Genomic DNA, 17,436 nt, shown 5'->3' on the forward strand with positions numbered 1-17,436 from the left:
GGGATATCAGTAACCTGGACTGTGGTATATATTTCTCCAGAAAAGCCCAACAAGGCCTGAGGTAATTTTCTATGCTGAGCAATAAGCATTCCCTCAGTGCTGCAAAGCAAATGGACACTCAGATCTCCTTGTAAATCACAGCTTGGTGCTGTAATTTGCTGAATGTTTCCTAAATTGACTATTTTTTTTTCCTTTCAAACCATTCACATATTTAAAAGTTAAATTCATGTTAATGGATTTTTTTAATTTTTTTTTTTTTAAATAAAAACAACTAGAATCTCTGGGTCGTTTGGTTGAGATGTTCTGGTTGGCCTCCACTAAGTTTTAATTTTATGTTCTCACAGGAAAAAAGAAAAAGAAAAAAAAAAAGAGAATAAAAAATACCCAGAACTTTATTGGAGTTTACCCTCAAACCCATTTTATACAAACCTTTTTATTTCCACTCCAGCTGATTTAGTTAACAGACAAACTCCTCTTCCAAAAAACAGCTCCCAGTCCCGTCTTCTTGGGATAACCCTGACAGGAAATAACAACATCCATACACAGACACTCCGAAGCCTTTTGAAGTCTCACAAATGTGACCTGTTCCCTTTTGCAGAGCAGGCTGGGATTAACTTTTTTATTAACCTTCTAACCTCATCCATGAGAAAGAAAAATAGCCAATCCCCTCCCGCACCCTTTTTTTTTTTTTTTTTTTTTAATTTGGAAGCTTGCGTCCTTCTTTATACCTAAACATTCATGTGCTCACTCTATCAACAGGAGAAAAAAAGCCCATGGAAAGCTCCCTTTCCATGAGGAACTCCCCAAAACCCCTCTAGGGCCCTCCTGTTATGTTTGTGTTTTCATAGGAAGACATCTTCCCTTTACAATAAGGCTTGGGTCTCTCTATGTGAATCATATTGGTAGGAGCAAATCACAACCTTTTCATTCTTTTCTACGTGTTGCATCGATGTATTTTCCTGATTCCTGTGTCAAAAGAAGTGACTTTTAGCAAAAATGAAAAATCTGACCTGGCTGTAATCCTGACAGTGCTGCCATTGCTCATCCTTAGCTCCATCCCTGCATTGCAGTGCAGAGGAGGCACTCACGTCGGAATAGCTCTTCTCCCTTCAGACAAAACGGTAAAAATTAGCCCCAGAGAGTGACATGAGCAGAAATTTCAAAGGCAGGAAAATTTATCTCCTGCTCTTTGTCTTACAGTATGGTGCACTGTAGTGGTTGGAAGATTTAGCTTCCCAGTATCCCATCTATATAAATCCTACTGGACAACAGCTCTCCGGCTTCGTTTTCAGGGCGGTTGAGCTCAGCAGCTGGAATCTGCCAGGGAAGGAGGGTCGAGATAAGGAAGGAGAAAAACTTGCTTGTAGCTTTCAGGTGTTGGTCAAGGGTCAAGATTAGGAAACAGCCAAAGCCAAACAAACCTCTCAGCTCCATCTCCCTGGTGTGTCGCATGAGGTCACAGTTATTTGGCACAAGGACCATGATTTTGGGCCACCCCTGTCTCTCCTCTGCTGCAGCTTAGCCCATTAACAGCCCTGATGATACAGTCCCTCTTGGGGTTTCCCCTTTTGAAAGATTTATATTTGGTTTAAGTCAAAATTGAAAACTCCACTTTAGCTTTTAGGAGGCCAAGACACTTAAAAATCTCCAGTGGGAAGGACAAGTGAGGGAGGCAAAATATCTCTCCCTTATAAAGGCATTCAAATGAAGCCACTTTGATGAGAAGTTTCCAGCTGCTTTGATGGGTAAAAAGACACATCCCAGCCCTATCATGCAGGGATGCCCTTCACACCAACAGGCAGAGAAAAGAGGTGGTGGGAAGAGTGAGAGGCACCAAAATAAAAAAAGCGGGATCCAACTGCATTTTTTGTCTTCTTTGATCTTTGAAAATGGGAAAACCCATGCAGGATCAGGAATTTCCAACCTGGGTTGCATGCACCATTAACTGTGCCATGAAGCAGAGCTGGTTTGCTATTGTTGCCTTCTCCACAAAAAGCTGTTACTGTGAGCTCTTTGGGGCTCAGGAACTCCATTTCCCAGTTTTCAGTTAATACTTCAATGATTACACATAAATAATAGTAATGGTAATCATAACAATACCTGGCTTGCCATTATGTTGTACTCAGGGCTTTGTGATGCCTCTCTCACGATAAAATCTGTGTATTAAATACTTTAATTGAAACTCTTATTAAAACAGAGGTATTTTCACTTGTGCAGTTATGTTCACATAATGATCACAAAGCACTTTACAGAATCAAATAAAAGTAACCAGTCTGATCCTTCTATAGAAGATTTTGTGCTATAACAAAGCTGCTCTATAGAAAATAAATTGTCAAACATACCGTATTTTGGGCTGAGCAGCCTCCAAAAAGCTTGGGGTTTGTCCTTCAGATTGTTCTCAAAGTCTGTAATGCCACCACAAATGACACAAGAGGGACTGGACAGTCTCACCAGTTAGACAAGTGCAGGCTGTGAACATTTGTGCCTGTATCAAGCCCTGGTTCAGAAGGAAAATAGAAAAAAAAAAAAGGTTATAATTTTCCTGGTTTAGGAAAGCCTTGATGTGCCTTGGAGCTGAGTACTGAGCAGCCTCCATGGGGTCACTGAGAGAGGGCAAGGCAAAACCTGCTACTGCGAGTTCTAACTCCAAATGCTGCCTCACAAGGTCTGGGAGGGCTCTCAGGCTTTGGGCCTCCTAATAGGTAGTTCTGGAGCTGTGAGATGGTGAAGAGCTTTGTTCCCTCGTGTATAATTGATAAATTACCATTGTTAGTACTAAACAATACTACTGAGCACAGAATGGAAACACGCTAATGCTTTATCCATTTCGAGCAGTTCTGCTCGTGTGCTCACACTGTTCTTAAATGCGCTAGATATTTGTTTGATGAAACAATAAGTTTCAGAAAAGAGAAAAATAAGAACTTTAAAGATAATAAAAACCTTGACTGCATACTTTACGACAGGCAGCTGTGAATAAGCTTCAGTACTCTTTATTTTTAACATTCCAGATATGTAATTTAATGCAGGTCTAATGACAGTCTCGAACATACTGCTTTAATCGAAATTGTTCAAGCTCTGTTCTGTGACAAGGGCTCACAAGCTACCAGCAGGGTTGTCCATTTTCCCCATTTCTGTAGGGAAAAGAAAAGGGAGGGGAGGGGGACACTCTTGAACTTATGTTGCTATTGATGTGTAATATACAATAAAAAAACAGTTAAATTTCAATTACCCACAGGTAATTATAATTTTATTGTTTGACTGTACTATGGGGATTTTTGTAATTCCCAAGACTAATAATTTTCTATAATTTTACAGGTTGTCAAATAAACTATTAAAGATTATCTTTGAAAAGGATTCTGCAATTGTAAGGACATATCATACTGTTCCTGTACATTATTAGTAATTAGAGATCCCTGGATAGTGAAATATCTGCACTATATGCTAGCTGCTGGATACCATATTTTCTCACAGCCTCCTGTAATCTTGAACCAAAGCTTTCAAACTTCTCAGCCATTGTAGCCTGAGTCACGTCCAAACTTTTATTAATATTCACTGAGCACTCATTAAGCAATTCTGGTGCGTTCGATACTTTAAATCTCTGCTTCCTGATGGGGAGCAGCAAAGGCTCCCAGGTCCACCCCGGAGTAGTGGAAATAAACACAAAAGGACTAATTCTGAACTCTGTCCCCCTGATGGGGATATGGGGAAGCAGCAACGTCTGTAGCAGCACAAAAGATCTGAATCTGTCCCGAATGCCTTTTGACCGTGACGTGGCTGGCACAACAAGAGGGAATTGTGCTCTCCAGATTTTATCCTGAAAATAAGCATAGATGCAGATATGCTTGGGATCAGCATTGGTTTAACTCAAGGAGGGGGAATGGGATGGGCCAAGTCTCCAGCCCACAAAAAGTTAGAGATTTTGGGGTGTTGCCTCATCCTCATCAGTGAGCCCCCCTACATTCACTGAGACTTTGGTGAGCACTCCCCAGGCCACTTTCTCTGCCACTCCAGAGCTCAACATCCCCAGAGCTCAGGAAGGGAGGCAGCAACTGCTCCCAGGTTAGCTGGCAGCAGCCACAGGCCACTAGAGCAGCATGTGCTGGGCGACAGCTCCCTTCATCTGTGCACACAGTGCTCGGTGAGATACTCAGAGCCTTACAGGGGTGTCATCCTGAGCAGGACCAGAGGAGGGATGAGCTGAGAAGAAAAGTAGACCCCAAAACGTTGCACAGAGCATCTGGGCACAGGCTGTGAGGGCAGCGAGTGTAAAACCACGCGAGGGGATTAGCAGCTGTAGAGATTGTTGGTATCTCGCCTGCAGAGCCATCAAAGGCACCATTCTTAGCTGGCAGCATTTTTTTATTGCAGCTGCCCCAGGAGAGAGTCATTATTTGTTTTATTGGCCTCTTGGATTGCTGTGTGGTGGAGGCTCTGTGCAGAGGGAAACTTCAGCACATTAAGATTTCCTTCTGGGTTGAAATCTTGGTTCCAGGACGTGAAGACTTTCACACCTCCACCCTTACTGGGGTTTGCACGTCCCCAGCTTGCTGGGACACCAAGCAAGAGCATCATCCCACAGCACTGGACACATCTGCAGGGAGGGGTGTGCCTTCCTCCCGCTGCCAAGAAGCCTCTGTGGCAGCTGCAGTGCTCAGCAAGGGACCTGGTGAGGGATTTCCCTCACACCAGGGAGCGTGGAGGGTGGATTGTGCTGGTTTTACGGCGCTGTGGAGCTGGTGGAGCAGTATAAAGATACGGGAGCACAGGGAAGGATTAAGGCCAATGGACTGCAGCTCTCTGACTTCCTCCAGAGACAACTCTGATCCAATCCAGTGTATTAAATCTGAGCAGTCAGTAGAGATACACACTCTGAGTTCCCTTTTCCAGGGTCTGCTTGTCTTGCTGTCCCACGCTCATCCTGCACCTATGGGAAGGTGTGGGAAGAAGGATAGTTGATAACTTGGAGAGCTCTTCAATCAGTGGCATTTGCTGCTCCCGATGGCCTCTCTGCCTACTAACCCATCTCAGCGAGACTGATCCCATTTCTCCAGATGATTGGCATTTATAATAAATAGAGAGGAGAAAATCCAGAGCCCAGAGAGAAGGCTCAGTATGTTTCTGGATAACAGATGATACCATATACAAATACACAGCCCTCTTTCCCCTCAGTTTTGGTCTGTGTTTTGCCTGCTTAACACATTCCTTCTTGCAAGTAGAACACGTTCTGACAATTGAATAGTGAAAGCAATTAGAAACAGAATTAATTGCTAAAATTAAAGCCCTGCTTTCCTTATGTTTGTCATATGACTACAAATATTGTCACTCCCATTAATATTAATTAATATAATTATCAATGTTTCTAATCCCTGCACATTTTGTTGAAAAGTTACTCTTAGCTCAAGAATATAATTGTTAAGTCGTGGAAATGTTAAGTAGCAGCTAAGCAAGTCCAAAGAATTAATAGCAAACTGTAGTTTATCCAGGGATTAGACTTTTAGCAATACATAATCACCTCTTCATGTGTTCATCCACATAAAATACCTTCCATCCCTCACTACACTTCTGCCTACTTGTCCTTGCAGAGCAGTTTTCAAGAATTATTAAAAAAAAAAAAAAAAAAAAAAAAAGAGGGAAGATAGTAAGTAAATATTCTTTGCAGTTGCAAAACCTTCTTCAAGGTAAGTCACCGCACTAAGAGTTATGTGCCCTCAGCTGAAAGCAATGTCAAGGTCAATTATCTCACGCTGAAAGCCCTAATGCAAGAGACTTTTGTGATCAGAATAATATATGTAACATTGCAAAGCCTTTGTTTTGGGGTTGAGGAAAGCAATTCCACTCTCTCTCTCCAGGCTTCCCGACGCGTTGTGTCTCGGTTTTGAATGTCACAGATTATTCCAGTCATCCAGAGGACTGCCTTGCCACGCTGCTGCCATTGGAAGAGCTTTTCCTGTGCCGAGGGCACCGGGATGTGGAGCAGAGCCTTTCCTTTCCTGCCACCTGCCCAGTTCCTCGATGGACAGTCAGCAATTCCTGCCTGGCAAAAGCATCCACAGCAGTCATTCTACGTGGAGTATTAATCAACTCTTTTGGAAAACAGCCAAAGTGCTTTAAAGGCCTTTGTTGTAAGTTGGAGGTTTGTGTTTTTTTTGCTGCTAGAAGAGAATAATGTAATCATTTTGCTATTAATTTTTAATTGTATGTTGCTATGCTTTATTACCAATCTATACTGATTTTCCTGAGAGAAATGGGGATGCTGTGCAAGTGGTATCTGTCGGGAACATGTTGGGCCACACTGCAAGAGAAGTGACAGGAAAAAGCTGTTCTTTAAAGTTATTGCAGTCACCTGCTGCTGTCTATTCCTACAAGGTATCACATTAAATACTTCTAAAACGTATGAGCTTAAGAAGATTCATGGAGAAGTGCCACAGTTTTCCCTGTTGTCAGATGATTTTCTTTGTTTTTATTGTGTTTTGTTTCTTTGGTTTTTTGTTTGGTTGGTTTTTTTTAATGGCCAGCCTTTGCAAGGAAAAGTTACTTCTGAGAAATCTTTTGCAAGCAGACCAAACTCACTGACACGGATGAAATCAGCAGCAAGAGTAGGAAATACTTATACATGAATTCTTCTTGGAAGACAATCATTATCAAAAATGCTAAGATTCAGCCCACTGATACAGTAGATACTGGTAGAGAAATGATTGTATCACTCCCTTGTATCCTTCATTTCATCTAAGAGAGAGCTGGCCATGAGGGGACAGGAAATCTTTAATCTCCATTTCTTCAAATATCTGGTTCTTATCCACCCACATTGAACACGAGCCACACAAAAACTTAACGACGAGTCCTCCACTTAATAAAACAAATGCAAACACAGCACAGACAGTTCTCTAGTGTGAGATGGATTGATCACAACTAAATATTACATGGGAGCAAGTCTGCAAAGCAGTTGTGGAAAGGCAGCATAGCTGTAAATTCAGGAAGAAATTAATTGGACAAAAAAAAAGTGTGTGTAGAAAGTTTACACTATGCAGGAGTGTAAGTGGCAGGAGGAGGGTTAGAAGGACCCTTCATCTCTTCACCCCAATACCTGAATATTATCCTTTGCCAAGAAAAATCATGGCTTTTTTTCTCTTGAATCCCCAATACTAGTTATATATTTCTAAACAATACTATCTTTGTTATGTAATAAACAGAGAGGAGATTGTATTATGTTGTATTCTATAAGGTATAATGCATATAATATATATTCTATAATATTGTATTAATGTAAATAATATGTAAATATAAAGTAAATAATATATATTCTATATATATTCTAGAATATCTACAGAATATATATTCTAATATATATAATATATATTCTAATATATATATAATATATATTCTATAATATAAAATATATAATGCCTATAATCTATAGAAATGTTTGTCCATACTTTCATTTTATAGATAGTGAATAATTGGTAAAAAGTGGTAATAAACATTTGCATAAAATAGTAATAATATTTATTAATATCTAGTAAATTACTGATCATTAATTATTAATTAACAATTAATATTTTATAACCTATTTATTGGTGGAGATATGTATAGCATATTTTAATATATTTTACCAATTGTTTACTATCTATAAAATAAATTTATAAATTTATATCTTAGTTTTAATAATTACAAACTAGTATTTAATAAAATTTATTGTATTTTTGGCGGATATTGAAGGTCGCCATAATTTTTCAGACATCTGAGAAATTCTGGTGAGAATTTGCAAAGTTTGCACCCAATTCAGTTAAATCAGTTTTAAAATAGATAAATGGGTGCTTTTCTTGAAAAAGAATTAGACACATTGATTTTCAACAGAAAATTTCTACCTGATCACTTCCAAACTACAATTTTAGTCCTGGCATAATCATCAGTGAAAAATGTGCCTTTGCCTTCTCCACATCCAGTTCTGCAGGATCTCCAGGACTGGTTCAGGAAAACTGAAACATTCCCACTAGGTCCAGTAAGCACTTTTCCAAATAGAGATTCTTTCCTGAGCTGGGGCCAAGAGAGGTCAAGTAAAGGGAAAACCAAAAATGCAGGTAATGAAGCAACTTGCCCATAATTCTGCAGCAAATTGGAGATCAAACCTCTCGCACATCAGCCAGTCTTGTTGCTCAGTTAACTGGGGTTTTGTCATTTTTGCTACTTCCTTCTTTAGGCCAAGAATTCTTATTTTTTTTTTTAGCTTACTTACAATATCTGATGAGGCAAATCTACCTCTCCTGTTGTTGTGAGCACAGACACAGGGCAGTCTCTCTCCTTTGCATTTATCATTCCAGGAATTAGATTAATCAAAGTATATTATTGTAAAACATAACATACAGTATATTATTAATTTGGATTATCCTGTTGCTTTGCAGTTTTGAAAAAATGAAGCGAGAGAAAAAGCTATTGCATTTGCAGTCACCTTTGGTAGGGAGGTTCTGTTGTTTGAGATATTTCTTTCCATCTACTGCACCATCATGTCTCACTTTCTGAGAGCTATAGATATTTATTCAGTGCCCTTCTATCTTGGCCATCGTAAATAGCTCCCTGATAACAAATCACACTCTCTGAGCATCATTTGCTACCAGAAAGGATCTTCAAGAAGCACATGCTCTGTGACACAGGATATCCCCCTGCTTTGTTGTGAATGCCATAAAGAGTTTCACAAAATCAGCTTCCTTCCATTTTGAGGATAAGAATGTATCATCTTTGTAGTGTTACCACTTCTTACTGCCTGTTTAGGCTTCCTACTTAGTCACTGCTCCCTTCCTCTTCAAATGAATGCTGCTACTTAAATACAGAGAACGATATGTGCTCATTGAGAGATTCAAGGATTTCAGCTATCAATAGAGGCTTAATTATCTGCTGGTGGTGCTCAGGTACTCTGTCGATGGCTGTTGTATAAAGCCAGCGTAAAAGGGACCACTCACAGCTCATCATGCACCCTGATCCAACAATTTAGAAAAAAAAAAAAATTTAATACATAATATTAACTTGCATCTTACTTCCCCCTATGTCATAACCCATCATGTAATGTTCTGTTATTTCGTGTCATGTCATGCGTAACATGATGCAATGCAATGTCACACTTCAGAAAATATTACTAAGCGAGAACTGATTCTTGTTATCAGTTCGGAATGCGAGCCTCTGATCCAAACCTATTGTGGCTTCAGCTGATGGGAAGGGATCAAACTGAGAGCTACGATGGGCAAATGTTTTTCCTCTCCAGTTTGGCCAGCAGATGTCCACTTGTCAGGTTTAGGTTGGATAGAAATTTCTTTGTCACAAGCGCTTCCCCTTGTAAAAGAAATAGTAATTTTATGGCAAGCCAAAAGCTGGGGAAAAAAGCCCTTAGAAATACATAATAAATGTATATTAGTGAGACAGAAAATTGGAAAATGGCCACCTGCCAGCAGCCACATAAATTTTGGAGGCAATGCATTTTTCTGCCATTATGCATTATCAGAGGAATTGCAAATATTTATTAAAAGTATTAAAATGGTGAGAATGTTAAATGTTTCCTTCAGTAGTGGAAATTCGCAGTGCCACATAGCAGATAGGATATTCTGATATAATGTTTATTAAAATGACTTCATTTTATTAGACTGTCGTACACAATAAATGTGCAGGTACAGTTAACAAAAGATCTATTGTGGATACGGGAGATTTGTGAGTAACACTTCAAAAAAATAATCTCTTCTGAACTCTATTCATATAAAAAGCATGCTACAAACTTTCATTAACTTCCTTAGAACCAATTATTTTCTGAGCTTATTTCCTTTTTCTGCCACCCCACTGTATTTTGTTAGTCAGTTTGTTTGCTTACGTTTTAATGCTCAAAGGGATTAAATGCAGTTAATTTATATACTAGTAAGTGGAGTGTACATATGTAGCAGGCAACCAAATATTGCCATTATTTTGGGGTTCATTTACAGGTCTAAACATGAATGGATTGAATGTATTGGGACACCAGTATCTTTTCATCCATGAATAATAAAACATTATTAGAAGATCGGTGGGAGCTCCATAATATTGAGAAGAAATCCCATTCCAGTGATTCCAGCACATTTTCTGCTGGAATTAATTGTGGTGATTTTTGTTCATAAGGTTCTGGTTGCAGCAAGATACGGACACAGTGAACACCACTGATGTCCCAAAGCCTCACAGGGTAACTTTTCTGGTTGGCTTTGCCCTTTCCAGGAGGGTCTGAGCACTGATGGGAAGAGTGGCACAATCCCTACATGAGCAGATGATTTGAGCAAGTGAAGGGTTTAGGTCTGTGAAAAGCCACTGAATAATCAGCTTTTGGGACAGAGTTGGAAAAGAGCTGGATTAGAAGGGATACCTTGAGATAAACAACGATCACAAGATTTGAGATGAGATTGTTGCTGTTGGAATGGAAACAACCCCCCTTCTGCTCTCAGCAGTTCCCTGAATCAGCAGTGAAGGGAAGGAGTGAAATTGTGAAAATAGCAAAAGCTATTGCCTTCACAACTGAAAGTGTCATCTCAGTAGCTCTTAAAAGTCTTTATTTTATTTTAAGAAATTATCAAATAAGAAACCAGTATTGTTTGGGGTTTTTTACATGAGGGTTCCTCAATTCCTAATAATCCACTAAGTAAGAGGTGCAGTTGGAGTCTATGTTGTAGGCAGAGGGTGAATAAATCAAAGTTACAAGATCTTAGATTTATTAAAAGCTTTATGCAAAACAAACAAGCAAACCAACCTGATTCTGAAAGGTAAAATTTCAGAAATAAAGAATTTTTCTCTCTGCTTTTATATGTTGCAGTTTTATTCCTTCCTGACAAACACGGAGTGCTGGCGGGGGGAGTAACTTTCATGAAAAATAACACTTTGATCCAGACACTTGGGAAGGATTTGTGGAATATCAGATGTGGTGCGTGGGATGTAACACAAAATGCGTGTGTTGGACAGGGACCTTGGCCACCTCACAGGTAGAGGCAGATCCTCTGTTGCCTTTGGTGGGGGGCAGGTGTGACACCCCCTCCCTCCCTGCTGCAGAAAGCCAGAAACCTGAGCTGAGATTTGCCCTGTCCAAAGCACTTGGATAATTCAGTCTGCGGAAAAAGTGGAGTCAGCACTTCAAGCAAGGCAAACCCATTTGCTTGGCCAACCTTATTTAATATGAAGCATGTTTTATCTTGATTTAGGTGGTTGTTGTTCTTTAATTAAAGAAATTATAGGAGGTCATTCTCATTAGTAGAGAAGAGTCCTCACAGAAGGGGTTTGCACTGATTTAACCTCAGGGTAAGCTGGCACAACTTTTGCATGTAAATAGGATTTAACACTGGACACTTTGTGTATAATCCAGCTCTTCACTTGTGACATTCAAGGAATACTTGGAATACTGACTGGAATAAAAAGATAATGATGATAAGCTGGGGTCTTACCGTGAAATTTGCCAAATGATCTGCGGTGGCAGCCCGGAGCCGCTGCACCAGCGGGGAGGGGACACCACGGGGCTTTCTGCTGGGGGCAGTCCAGGCAGCACTTCCCATCCCTGCATGATGACACGAGGAGATATTGTACTCAAATCCCACTGCTCACGTCTGGCCAGATGGAGGGCTAGCTGAGGGGCACAGAAATTGGGCAGCAGGAGGGGAAAGCAAGGTGTTCCCCCACTAGCCGAGGAAGCCGTGCCTTGGGGGCTGGAGCCTGGCACAGGTGCGTGGTGGCAGAGGGGCCACTACTGCCATTGGAAGGTTTGCTGTGAAAAGGAAAAGGGGGAAAAAAAAAAAGGCAAAAAAAAGCAGTGGCATGAGAAGTGCCAAGCGAATGACGCTGTCTTTAATTGGTACCACCAAGGGCTTTGTGCGGTCAGCACGCTTTTCATGTTTGTAATAGAATCCCCAAATTCGACTGATCTGAAGGGCATCTGACTGTTTTACATTAATCACAAGCCATACAGCAGAGGCTGAGAGCAAGTGGGCAGATACCCTGGTGGAGTAGCACTAAGGAGCTCTCATTATAATCACCCTGCCAAATCAAAAGAAAAACCCTAAGGCTCCTAATAAAGGAGACCACTGGACTAAACAAATTGAACAAGTAGCTAGACATGCATGAGCTTACAACTCCCGGTGTCAATCACGTCCCTCTGAGCCGCTGCTTCTGCTCCGCGCTCCGAAGCACACGCAGGTGAAGCGCAGGCACGGGCTCTACGCACAGGGGAGGTGCCAGCACTCACCCCCCTGGTGCTGGGGAAACGGCTACAGGTGCAGTTTGTAAAGGCACCTGCGAGAAGTCATTTTTAAACATTTAGCAAACCAGCACAGCCCTGAGGACACGGGCAGTGTGGGTGGGGACACCAGCGTGCTCGAGCAGGAGGGTATCTGAGCAGGCTTTTCAGTCTTGGTAGGGTGGGATGTCTACTTCTGTAGGTTCCAGTACAGAAGACATCAAGGAAAGGCCTTGGACCTCACAAATTTGTGTGTCTCTAGGACGGGGAAAAGGTGCAGCACCCTGAAAACCCTGTGCACTTCTCACCTTCCTGCATCTGTTGGTGCAAGTTATTATATTCATTATATATTCCCTAGTGGAAAGCAAAAACAAAACAAAACAAAACAAAAAATTAAAAAAAGGTGAGTTGTTGCTTTCTGAAAAAATGCAGTTGACATTAATGAAAGATCTCCAGAAAGAAAATTCTAAATTTAGAGGCAAACCTACTGTTGGGGTTTTTTTTAGCTACCACCCCTTCTCAAAAGCCATCAGGCAGGAAACCGAGATTTTGAGGTACTCCCTCAAAACTAAAAAAAAAAACCCCAAAAAACAAAAACAAACAAAACAAAACAGAAGTGCCAAAGAGTAAATATCAGGGAAGAAAAAGAAACAAAATTACTACGGTCAGTATTTAGCACAGCAATCGGGGAAATGAAGAAAAGGAAGGTTTCAGTAGGAAACAGATGGACTGAGGCATCAGGTGAAGGCATCAAAGGAGATGTTTCATGGAAAGAAAATTCACACTGAAGACCTGTCAGCTTTTTAAGTATTAGAAACTTTTACCTACCTGCTTTCTGACCATTGTCACACACACTGACAGTGCTGTGAGGGCACTCGTTGTTGTCCCCCTGTCACCATCTGAGGTGACATCTCTGGATGAACCTCATCATGGGTGAGGCAGAACTGGTGCTTCTCTTGCAGGTGTCCTGGTGCCTTTCAAACCTGGAAGGTAATATTTTGAGAAATTATTTTTAAATGTAACCTTTACTTTTTTAGTTAATTTCTCTTTTCCCTGTTTTTGTTTTTTGGTGTTTTTTTTTCCTATTGCTTCTCTCTATGGTTGTTTTTAGTTTTTTTTCCCCCTTCACACTGTAATAAATCAACATATAAATGTACTGGATTATTTCCACCTGGAATGTTGGAAGACAAATAGTACAAAAGATCAGCTTGGTCATTTACCATATTGGTTTAGCATGGTAATACTCCTGGGTGGTTTTTTTTTTTTCATTTCTCATTTCAAAACTGTAAACAAATGCTGCAAGAACAGATCAAACACTCCCTACCTAAGACAGTGCCTTGTGCAATGAAAACATCAAACCTGGTTTTTTAAGACCAAACTGCCTCTCCTTTACTTTTTCGTAGGGGAAAACGCGGAATTTTGAATTAGCCCGAAATTTGAAACTACATTTTTTGCCAAGCAGCAAAACCAGATGCACCCTTAGCCACGTTAAATCACAAACACATACACACATGGAGATGAGGAAAATGCACATTAAATATGAAAAAGTATTCCTTTCAGGCAGAAGATAAACAGCCCTACTACAAATTAGCTCTCGGCCCCGTCAGGTGTGAATCTCTCTTGTCAATACGTACCAAATTCCCTGAGATAGAACCACATGGTCATGAATTTTATTTCTCTCCTGCTTAATTCCTAGTACCACTCTCCCTTGTGGATTTACTCAGGGATGATTTACAGTGGGAAAGGTGACATTAAACACGTCATTGAGCATGCAAAGATGCTGCACTCAAAGCAGCATATGCTTGACTTTGTTAAAAGATGAATGCTGTCAACTCCACAGTGCCCACCAAGATCTGGCCTCCTTTTTCTTCCCAACAAACTTTGAGGAAGATGCAGACATGAGTCTTGACACTGAGAGAAATAAAAGTTAATGTATTCATGACATGATTTCACTTGCAGCCTGATTTAGCAATGTCTTGTCTAGTTTGGATCTGCTGTTGCTTTTCCTAATTTACTCATTGCACAAAGAAAATAAATAAATAAGTGCACTATAGTCTTATTTATCCTTCTTTGGACATTTCTTTACCAGGCAGATGGTCAATTAAGAGCACTAAACAATGACACTGTTTTCTCTGTAAACATTTTTTTTCTAATAGCCTAACAAATGAGAATCTGTGCTGCCATACTGCTGAATACCATCTTGACTTTCTAATTACAAAGAACTGTGTCTTGATAGTAACAATTACAGCCGTAACAATGATGCTGGTACTTGAACAATATAGTTGGAGGCAAAGTGCTTATCGGAATATTCACAAATAAAGGCTTACATTTATGCCAGCGCTGGGGAAGGGAGGTTAAACAGTTGGGGGTGGGGAGGTGGAGAAGAAAGGTTGAAAACATGGGTTTAGTAGCTACAGATGTGAATTTGAATCCAATTACATGAAAGGCAAGGGGGGGACGAAGCATGAAAAGATGCTGTTTCCTTCTGTTTGGCTAATCAATAGGTTAAAGGGTTAGTAAAATTAACATGTTAATAACATTCATTCTGCTATTTATATACTGGTCAGAGTGTTCTCAGAGAATTATGTCTAGTGAGTAATATACATATTATTATGCCTGCTTTTTCCCCATTTATTTTTTTGTCTGAGATGGTGAAATGGTCAGTATTTATTCCACCAACGTGACAGAAATTAGGTTCTCAAGTCTCTAATTTACCCTGCCTTTCTGATTTAACTTCTTAAATCCAACTCTTCCAAGGTCTGGGTGGGTTTTTTCCCTTTTTTTTTTTTTTTTTTTAATGAAAAGTTCCCTCTACCCCAAAGAAAAGGGACAACACAGTCCCTGAGCTCAATACACATCCCCAGCGTTGATATCCCAGGGGAGCACGTTGGCACCGGGGTGCCAGGTCACCATCACAGTGGGAACAGGTTCCTTGGAGGAGGCTCAGCTCCTTCCTCCTGCTCCTTTGTCCCCCTCTGCACCTCTGGTGCCACAGGGCCCCCCACCCCTTGGCCCTGCTCTGTGCCCACAGGCAGGATGGCTCTCGCCTGCTCCGCTCACCCCCCCTTCCCACAGCGCTCCGCCCGCTCTCCGAGCCGTAATTTAGCCCACACTTAATAATCAGTGCACATAATTTGTCTCTAATGCTGTCAATTTAAGATGGCAACCTGACTTTTTTTTTGGAGGGGGCAGGGTCAACAATTTAATGAATCTCGTCTGCATTTTAATTCAGACCTAATAATCTGCCTCTGGCAGTTTTCTTAGAAAAGCACAACGTTTTCCAGGATTTTCTTTCATCAAATCCAGCACAATGGGATGTTTACCTTCCTGCCTTGGACATGCTCAGCCCGGGGTAAGTCACATACAGACCTACCTTAATCAAACTGGGACATGGACTAAATCTACTGATTTGGCATTTGAAGAGTTTTCCTGGGGAAAAGAGAAGGAAAGAAAGAAAGCAGAAGGAAAGAGAAACTTGGGACTGTGCAGTCCCTTTTCCGTACAGATTGGTGCAGATTGTAGGCAAAAAACCACTACAGACTTCCATGGTTCTCTGCCCCTCCTGGAATAACTTGACAAATGGTTGGAGCATCCAAGAAGTGCTTTCTTGATTTACTCCTGTGCTTTTCCTGGACAGTAAAGTCCAGCAGGAGGGAAAAAAATGTACTGAAAGGAAAGAGGGGTGCAGAAAATTCAGTCCTCCTCATGAAGCGGCGCGGATGAGTTTGTCTCACTGCCTGACGGAGCAGCTCAGCTTGGACTTCCCTGGGTCAAAATAAATAAAAGTCCCCAAACAAGAGGCTCTGGCTCCCCGTGTCAGATGTAAACGGAACAGACTTTGTTATTAGGAGCGATGTGCCTTTGCCCGGGCGAGGGCTGCGCTGACAGGAGCCCCTTCCCGGATTTCAGTCAGCCGCTGTCACTTGCCTTGACAACACGGGCAGTTAATGTATTCACGGCGTTCCTGCACACGCATCTGCAATTCCCAGCATATTGTATTGTTTACCCCTGCTCTTCTGTAGTAGTGCGTGTAGTAATTTGCCTTCCAGCAGCAGTAAAAATTCCTCAACTTAAAATTTTACCCTCATCTTGTTTTGCCCTTAATAGAAAGCCAGCCCCCGCTGCAGCCCTGCCACCAGCAGAGCTATAGCGCTCGGCAGCACCACAACCAGAGAAATGGCATATTTCACATTCCCATCAGAAGTGTCTCCTATATATTTTTATGCATATCCTTCATCTATTCTCTGCCACATGTTATTTTTTTCCCCTTTAGCAGCTGCTTAGCATATTTTATGCCTTCTGGACTGGTTCTAAGCAGCACTGGAAGGGGCATTCCAGCAACGTACCTGAGTACTGACAGTAACAGCAGAGGGGTTTTATGTCCCAAATTCCCTCCTAGTGCTGGTACTCCTGTCTGACAGCACAACAAGGTGCTTCTGGGGCAGCTACTGCGTCGCAGTCCCACAGCTGAGTTTTGTGGTGAGGAGTTAGCTGCCATTTAACTGATTTACCACTCATATTCATTATTGTCCCCGACTGCAAAACCTGCCAGATTCAGGTGTCTGTCCTCACCACATATTACAAGGCAGCCCCATCTGCCACACCAGAAATACCACTAAGTCTACTCCATTTTCCAACCTAAGCTCCAAGCTGGTAATGAAATGAGACAGAAGGCCAAATTCCCATATCCTGAGACGCTCCAGGTTAAACGTATCATTTCCTGATACATAAACATCTTTCTCTAGGAACTTAAAAAAAAAAAACAAAAAAGAAGATAAAATAGTTCTCTTAGTTCAGGCATCTCCCAAACACAGGGGTAAGGTCATTAGAAAGACGCAATGGGAAATGCAGTGAAATTCTCTCATCTCAGTTGCAGGTCTACATTCAATAGACTCGTGTTAATGCCCTTTGCTTTAGCTGCTGTAGTGTCAGAGGGATATAATCCAAGCAGAGTCACCTGAAGTCGTCCATAACACGCTACTTACTTTAAATTCCTTTGTCTGGTCACAAATGTCCAGTTCTAGCTAAAAGCTTGAAAGTGAGACAAATGGTAAAATAGACACTTCAAGAGAATAAAATTGTGAAGTGCTCAGGTAGCACTGTGGAGAAGGGAGTTTCAATTCAGAGGGCTTTCCAGATGAAACAGACAATTAAACTCTTGTTGTAAAGAGATTCCTCCCTCCCCGTTTTTCTATTTTTTTTTTCCTCCTTTTTTT

At 41.1% G+C, this 17,436-nt stretch overlaps 1 long non-coding RNA gene across 2 annotated transcripts in view; it reads right to left on the minus strand.

The window, feature by feature from the left end:
* The window catches only part of LOC114061774, a 129,403-nt gene that overhangs the window by 10,099 nt on the left and 101,868 nt on the right, over positions 1–17,436 (minus strand). The window contains exons 5-9 of one of the 2 annotated variants that reach the window (XR_003572211.1): positions 13,049–13,203; positions 11,436–11,545; positions 2,343–2,497; positions 2,101–2,156; positions 1,011–1,100 (exon numbers count right to left, since the gene is read on the minus strand). This is a non-coding gene — a long non-coding RNA (uncharacterized LOC114061774). Of the gene's footprint in view, positions 1–1,010; positions 1,108–2,100; positions 2,157–2,342; positions 2,498–11,435; positions 11,546–13,048; positions 13,204–17,436 lie in introns of both variants that reach the window. The other variant, XR_003572210.1, reaches the window with a different exon arrangement.

Source organism: Empidonax traillii, unplaced genomic scaffold (genome assembly GCF_003031625.1).
Source record: "Empidonax traillii isolate 1590-97213 ecotype Southwest subspecies unplaced genomic scaffold, ASM303162v1 scaffold357:size1057043, whole genome shotgun sequence".
Taxonomy (NCBI): domain Eukaryota; kingdom Metazoa; phylum Chordata; class Aves; order Passeriformes; family Tyrannidae; genus Empidonax; species Empidonax traillii.